Raw genomic sequence first — 8783 nt, forward strand, 5'->3', positions numbered from 1 at the left:
ACCACAAGAAAATGGCAAAAATAAAGTCAAGTAAAAGCTACAAGAAATCAGCAACAACAATGAACAGTAAGAAGTAATACAACCCCCAAGGACCAAGCGGAGACTCCGAGCCAGAGCCAGAGCCAGAGCCAGAGCCCGAAAACCAGAACCAAGCCCTAACCTACCGCAACGCATTTTGGCCTGGCTAAGGGTAGGTTTTCTTTTGTATTTGTTGCCCTTTGTTTTTTGTTTCCTTCTTTGGTTTCTTGCTGCTGCTTCTGCTCCTTCGTTTTCCTCATATTTATGCTTTGGTTTCAGCCAAAACAATTTAATACATTACATTTTACTGGCATTTCCTTTTACTTTGCTGCCCCCCTGCACCCCTCCACCGCTGTCGTCGCACGCAACACGCAATTGACAGGGGGCTGGTGCTGGTGCTGGTGCTGGTATGCTGACTGCGCACTTTTCCGCCCATAAATAACGTCATAATGTCCTCGTTTTCGTCTTTATTCGCATCCTCTCCTCATGCGAACAAGACGCTGTCTGCTGGGGCATGCCTCTTAGTGGTGCCGCAAACAGCTCTCATTGAGGTGAGAGCATTAACTGAATTAATGCAACATTCCCAAGGTCACATGGAAGGCGTTGAAGGAAGTGGAAACTCCCAATGGCATAGAAGCTGCAATTAAGGGCAAGGGTAAACATCAAACGATTAAAACACTTTTGTGATGCAAAAGAAATATATTATGTCATGTGATTAAAAGTGCCAATCATCATCCGAGGGCCCCATCTGAGTGCTGCTCCCTAATGTTTGCTCTGAATATATTTGCACATTTTCGTTTCAATTCATATTTTCACATTAAGCTAGAAGATATTTCTTGGAAATCTTCATTTCTTTATGCAATTATAAGTGCTTATTATGACACCCATCTCTTTGTGTTGCTCTCTCAATGAAAGCCAATAATTAATTTAAACAAATGCAAATCATTTTTACAAGCAACCAAATATGGTACATAAATATGCGATGGAAAACTACATACGAGCAGAGAGGGAGAGAGAGCGGCCTAGGGCGATTGTTGGGTGGGTGGGTGTTTGGATGTTTGGATGGTGCTCTGATGTAGTCGACTCTTTTCGAAAATGAATGCCGTGTGCAGATGTCCTGCCAATCAATGGATACGCTTCAATAAACACATACATCGCAGTCCCAGTGGCAGCACCACCACCACAATGAGTGGCATCGTATAGAGGATTGGCCTGTGGCACAACTACAGCACACACACAACACACAACACACACACACACATATGCAAAGATGCAGCACATAGAAGGCAGGGCGCAGGGGTGGCCCCTGTAAAAATTTGCAGCACGAACAAATCGTAAAAATTATTGAAAAAAGAGAAAAAAGAAAGACGAGGCAAATAGGAAAGCAGCTAAAAACTATCCGAAATAGAGGGCGACGAAAAGGACGAACGAGTGAGACGGAGGAGCGAGATGGAGGAGCGAGATGGAGGAGCGTGATGGAGGAGCATGTGTAGAAAGAGAAGGGAGGGCAGGCAGGCAGTGAGCGATAGAAAGAGAGGAAAACAAATTAAAAAATTGTTGAAAGAGGCAGCACACCAAAAATAATATAAAAAAAAACAGGAAGGGGAATAGGAAAGAGTCAGAGAAGAAAAGGGAGAGTGAGAGCGACAGCGAGAACGAGCGACTGAAAGCACTTGGCTGCTTCATTTATTGATGTGTAGCGAGTATCCCTATGATTGCCTTTTCAGAAAACTATAAACCTCCCGCCTCTACCCACTACCCAGCCCTACATGCACCGTGCTATACCCCCAACTACCCCCTTGTACACTGATTGCTTCATTTTTTATACTCCATCCTGTTCCTTCCGATGCCTCCCAGCAAAAATCTGCCACCCACTCAGCATTTTGTTTCGCTTATTTACTCTCTCACACACACACAGAGGAAGAAAGAAAGATGAAGAAAAATATAGAGTGGAACAAGGAGTAGTTAGGTGGAGGAGGGGGGGCTGGCAATAGTTACATACCTCGTACATACATCGTACATATTTTCACCAATTTCCATCAGATATTCCCACGAGTACATGTTGCTCTTTCCTTCTGCTTTCTTGCACTTTTTTTCATATATTTTTTGCCATTCTTAATTAAAAATCTGCACATATGAGTTCCCTCAGCCAAATGCCTGCCAAATATGCCAAAGAAACGATAAATGTTTGAGGAAAGAAATTCTTCTTCTCAGCTTTACACAAGAACCAAAAAGTAAACACAACTTGCTCCAATAAGCAATGCCAAAAAAAAGCTAGCATAAAACACATTGAAAATGAATCATTTTTGAAGCCATCAAACCACGAGATGGCTAACAAGAACCACCAAAGAAGCTGTCCCCAAGGCACTCTCACGCATGCCGAGGAGAGCTGCAGCTTCTGGCTTTGGTTGGAGAAACCTAACCATCAAAAGCACTCATCCGGTAAAAAGAAGAATCAAACTAATAAATAAACAAATAAATGCATATATTTATGGTATAAATAAAAATGTATCCAGTAAGTTGAACGTGAGTGTGTATGTGTGTTGCATGTAGACAAAAGCGAGCAAAATATTGATGCACCAAAGAGTCATTTGAAAGTCGCACAAAACTCTGAAAGAGACAGTGCTCGTTTGGGGGAGAGGGGCAGGTAAGGACAGAAAATCCATTCAAAGGAAACGCACTTGTCAAAAGGGCAAACACAGGCAATGGGATGGAGAGTCTGAAAAGTGAGTACTTTATGCTGGATATTTTTCTCTGCAATCGGTGGAAAGTTTGGCCACAAAAAATTTCTTCTGAGATTTCAGTATATGGAATATATGGAATATATTTTGTAAAATATTTAAATTGGCATCCAGCATCCACTAAACAATAAGCTAGAATATTTACCAAGAATAATTCTAAGCCTCAAGTAAATAATTCCTCAATACTGCCAATTACATTTTATTTTTAGTCCTTAGCCAAAGATTGCCTTTCTATATACACAAACGTAGTTCCTGCAGCTAGAAGTACATGCATGGAAATTACTCTTACTCTAAGCTAATCATTCGCACAGAATTTCGGGTCACCGCGCCTGAAAGTATGCAATTGGGGAACGTTTTATGTTGATTTTGCCCCCGTCCAAGCAGTGCAAGCCCGGCCAATAATGAGACCAGGCCGAGGGGTTGACATTGTACATACTATGTACATATGTATGGGCTCATGAAAAGCAGTGGAAAAGCGCATCGAGTATGGCAACAAAGGACTAACACACAGCCAAACACACACAGAGCGACAGAGAGGGAGAGAGAAGCGGGCGTGAAAAATAAAATGTCAAAAGTGTTTACGTTGTCTCTTACCCATTCTGGCGTACATACATTTCCAACTCCTTCCACGCTGTACTTATGTATGTATATATCTGCGATATCTATGGAATAAAAAATTGTTATAGGGGGCGGTAGGACCAGAACCAGAACCAGTATCAGTACCAGGCCCAGGCGCAGGGATGCCGGGCCCAGCATTCATTATATGCAACAACATCAAAATGTTGTCGACGTGGCAAAGACGCAACGCGATGGGAAGCGATGCGAAGCGATACGATGGGATGGGATGGGATGCGACGCAGGACGCCAAACGCGACAGCAATAACACTAAAAACTAACAGCAACAAAAACTACACCAACAACTTCTACTATATATGGAATAACCCACAGCCTCCACAGCCTCGCAGGAAGGACTCTTTGCCAGCAAAAACTTACACACAATAAGGAGGGCGATGAGGCGACGGGGACGACGACAAACGACGTTGGAGACGGCGAAAAAAGCTACAACAACAGCAAGAACAACTCACCAACAATATCAGCCAAATACACCAACAACAACAACAACAACAACAACAACTAATCGACCAAATTTTTTGGCAAGAAAACAAAAATATTTTCCACTGAGCAGCCGTAAAAAGAAGAAGTGCAAAAAAGGAGAAAAATAAACCGTGCATAAAACTAAATAAGTAACATAAGGACCGGTGGTGGTGGTGGTGGGGGGTGGTTGATAAAATAAACTCAAAAATGATGGCAAGAGTGAGAGAGTGAGAGAGTGAGAGAGCGGGGGGCAGCCCAGGCAAATTCAAGAGAAGATAACCCAGAAAGCGAAGCTTAGGGAGAAAACACTCACAGCGACGACGAAGATCGCGATACTCTAGGATGGAGCCAGACTGGCAATCTTCTGCAAGATTGCGGGCGAGTTCCTTTTACGGCATTGCTGCTACATAGATATTTAGATCTGCAGAGGTACAACCCCGATACCATTAAAACCATAGCGGAATTTCTATTGAAGACATCATCACCCCATAGCTCCCCATAGATCGGAACAATTAAACACAACAAATTAACTCACATTGCCCGAAAGTACCCAAAAAGTAAGAAAATAAGTAAACCCTTTTTGTGGTTGGTATTGGGAGTAGTCGGGGGAGTACCCCTGTACCCTTGTACCCGTGCGCCCGTCTCTTCTGGTCAACTGCCATGACTAACCCAACTACTTTACCCGTTCGTTGCCGACCCCCCCTGCACGACGGTTCTTGTCTGCTTTCTTTTGTGCAACGTTCGATGATGGCTACTACTGGGTTAAGCGGGGTGAGTGTGGTTTGGGGGGTAAGGGCAGCAGCGTCATCGCAGCCTACGCCTGCGTTAGCAGAGCAGAGCAGAGCTCTGGCGTCATCATCATCGTCGTCGGACAGCAGAAAAATGGCAGTTATCGGCGCCAATGCATGCCGTACACACACACACACACAAGCTGTGACTGTGACTGCGACTCTTTGACTATGCAGCTGGGTAGTGTGACGAGAGTAACGGTGACTGGGCCACGTGACCAAAAGCAAAGTTTCGGCAAAACAGCAACCGACCGAACGCAACGCGACGCAGCCGAAGAACGCAGCAGCAGCAGCAGCAGCAGCAGGCGAGCAACGAACAAACAACAAGAACAAAAACGAAATGCCAGCTTCGCTGCTGCTGCTGCGCCTCTCTCTCTCACGCTCTCTCATTCACACACGCACACACAAGCTCGCTGCTGCTGCACTGTGTGCAATGCTTTTCTGCCAGCGCTGCCTCTGCCGCTGCCTTTGCCTCTGCCGTTTGCTGTCGAAAGGGGGCGATTTTTGCTCTTTCTCCTCTCCCACCGCCCCACCTCCAGAAAGACCACCGGCACCACTCCGGCTGTTTGTTTCGCTTTTGCTTTGAACGCAGCACAAAACAAAAGCAACAACAAAAGCAGTAACAAAGCAAAAGGAAATTTTTTTGTTGTATGTTTTTTTTTCTTTTTTTGCAGCTGCTGCCAATTGTTTTTGGCCAATCACAACGTAGTGCAGCGTCGCATGTGGGCGGGGCCTAAAAATGCAACCCCCGCCAACCGTCAGCCCGTTGCCACCGGGGCACACGGGCCACCCGGTGTTGCAGGTGGACGACAGAGCGCTGTCTCCTCTGCCACTGCCACTGCCACTGTGGCCGCCAGTACTCTGCTGGTTGTCCAAAAAATTGTTTGACCTAAGCCCAAAATACACAAAAATAAAACAAAAACAAAAACAAAAAATGACCAAAAGCACACGTAAGAAGAGAATGTGGGGGCGAGAGAGAAAGAGAGTTGCATGGGGAGCATGACAATGGGTGGGTTGGTGGCTTCCTCTAATCGATGATAGTAATGAGAACGGAGGTGGGGTGCGCAGTAGGTGCAAATTTATTTTATCCATTTACCATTTAACGAAAATACAAACAAATTTACGTAGAAAAAAATGTAATTCAACTGACAGAGACATTGGCGCAGCCCTAAAAAAAAATTAAATACATTTCTTAAATGGTAACCAAAATTGCGTTAAAGTTGAAAGGCAATTGTTGGCCGAATATTTAGTTAAAAAAGAATCAAGAAATGCACATCAAAATTGACATGCCATTCAAGCAAAAAGTGAAATTTAATCTGAACTTTAAATGCTTTAAATCTTGAATAAAAATGGAATTAGATGCTTAACCCGGATAGTCAAGGCAAAGTTGAAGACTTTCCTTAAGTTTTTCACTATTTTGTTGTCGTTGTTGTTGTTCCAACTCCCTGCTTGTATTTGTTGTTGTTGTTGCAGTGAGGTTTTTGAAATTTTGTAGCTCGCGACTTTTCCGCTGGCGTAAAGTTTTCACTTTCCTTTCGAAGTGGTGGCAGGCCAGCAAGGAGAGAGGTGAGGTCGCGATGGGGTACAATAAATACTTGACGCCATCTTGCATGTGTGTGTGTGTGTGTGTGTGTTTGTATAAGTTTGAAAGTCAAAGAAAAGTGCCAACAAGTGCAGCGGTAACAATCGGTCTGCGAATGGCGGGAAGGAGTGTAGGAAGTGGGGAAACACTTGAAGTTTTCCGCTAACAATGAAGCGATAAAGTCAATTGAAGAGAGACCGGAGATTATGAATAGCAAACAAATGGAAGAACTATAGCTGAACGGATTTAATTGTTTAGTTTCGCAGGTGAACTGAACATTCTCTTATGCCACATGGTGTTGCATGCAGCAAGACACAGCCAAAGCAGCAACAGCACTGTCTGTCTGTGAAGGGACGACGAAGTTCTGGGGAAGCCCGAAAGATGCAAGCTCGAATTTTATTTGCAGCTATTTTGCGCACAATTTAATGCCATTTTTATGCGCTTAATGTTTGCCCAGATAACTCCATTATATACACACATACATATGTATGTACACACGTGGATATGTATGAGTGGGTTTGCATATAAGACAGCGCAAGTTTCAGCAGTCGTGGAGCGTGAGAGTGATAGAGAGAGCGAGTGAAAGTTGCTCCTTTTTCTTGCATTTTGCTCTATTTGTTGTGGCACTCAGACACCAGCAGATATGTACATTATATTATATATATATTATAAAGATATATGTGTGTGTGTGTGTGTGTGTTGGCTGTGTGGCCATATATCGGTGGAAAAGTTTTCAATTTCGCTTTCAGCATAAATATGTTTCAGAGAGAAGTCGCTTGTTGCCGCCACTTGGCCGCCCCTCCTGTCACCCGTTTGTTCCCCTTTTTCGTTGAACATTTTCTCTTGGCCCAACCTCCCGCCCGCTCCACCACGCTGGATGTTTGTCTGCATTATGACCCACTTAAGTGGCTTTATTACGAAGGTTACGGAAACTTTGGCCTCGCCTTTGCTGATATGCAGATGCAGTTTTGATATCAACCGACACAAAAGTTTTTAACTTGATTTAATGAGTTTTAATTGCCGCCGCTTGCCAACTTCTTAAGTGTGTTAATTAATTGTTGCCACTGGGTGGCACCACCTAACACCAACAACACACAGAGTGTGGCGTGGGGAGGGGGCACAGTCACATGTATCTGGCAGATGCATGAACTATCTTTGCATGTCATGTCATCACCGGAACCAGAAGCCTGCCTGCCTGTCTGTCTGTCTGTCTGTCTGTCACGCCTGCACAAATTGTTATTTTGCTCCTCATATCGTACTCTCTCGCGTTCACCCGCTAAATGTATATCTAAATATTCGTAGCGTACTCGCACAAACAATAAATTCTTAATAAAACTGTCAATCAAGGCAGAAGGCGCCAGGAGGCAGGAGGCAGTAGATGGCAGAGCAGCCCAAAAGCAAACTGGAACGACATTTCGAATAGAGCCAACAAGACTGTCAAAGTTCTACCAGCTGGCACCAACTTGTACAAGCAATATCTGGAGTCCATTCAACACAACAATAGGCCTATTGAAACACGGGAAATATTACTAATAATGTGTTCGAAATAGAAAGAACAACAAACATTATTGTTCATATTATTATACATTTACCAGCAGGCTAGTATCCTTCCTGAAAGTATTTGAGCTGCAAAAAGCTGTGAAAAACTCTATAAAAGTATTTGAATTCCGTAAGATATTCTGTAATCATCAAACAATTATCGTTTTTGTGGTAATAACATAGCACCGTAGACAATAACCAGATTTAATTACCACGCAGAAGGATGTCGTTTGTGGTATCATCTCTGGTATCCGTATCCAAATGGTGCCATTATTTGATTGACTTCTATATAGCTGAAAGTGTTCCCACATTGCTAGCAGACCAGCTATCCAAAAGTGTATACCCGCTAGAACCAGCTATCAGCCAGCTGGCACTGGGTGGGTAGTCCGCCGCCGCACCCTTTGACTCATTGCTTGTGTCATTTGGCAAATTGATTTCATTTGAGGACACCTGACAGGCAGACACACTGTCATCAGCGAATATTTGTTTAGCGTCAAGTGAAAGTTTTCCAACATGTAAGAGTACGAGTATGTACAGATGTACATTTGTACATACAAAGATGTACATAAGTACATATAATTCTTTCCCTGTGATTTGTTTTTCTGTGTGTGTGTGTGTGTGTGTGTGGCTCTAGTGGCGGGGGCTCGTTTTGTTGCCGCTCTTTCAGTTGTCAGCAGCATGTTGCTAGGAGGCCATGTTGACGCTAATTAGACACTCAATAAGTGTGGGTCTGCCTCTTGATTCGCTCTCTCCTTCTCTCTCTCTCTCTCTGGGCTTATTAATAGAGTGGCAGGTAAGTGGAGGGGGCATGCAACCAGCCAGTCAGCCTTGCAGCTAGCCAGCCCGTTGTGCATGTGTCGGCAAATAACAAAAGGCAACATTTTTCCTACACTGGCAACATGTTGCAGGCAGCCGGTGCTTCTGCTGCTGCTGCTGCTGCTGTTGTGGCTCCTTTTTGTCGTCTTCATCTGGTTTTGGTTGTGTGCCTGCCCTGCGGCGGCATTGGCGGCATGTGAACAA

Source organism: Drosophila guanche, unplaced genomic scaffold (genome assembly GCF_900245975.1).
Source record: "Drosophila guanche unplaced genomic scaffold, DGUA_6, whole genome shotgun sequence".
Taxonomy (NCBI): domain Eukaryota; kingdom Metazoa; phylum Arthropoda; class Insecta; order Diptera; family Drosophilidae; genus Drosophila; species Drosophila guanche.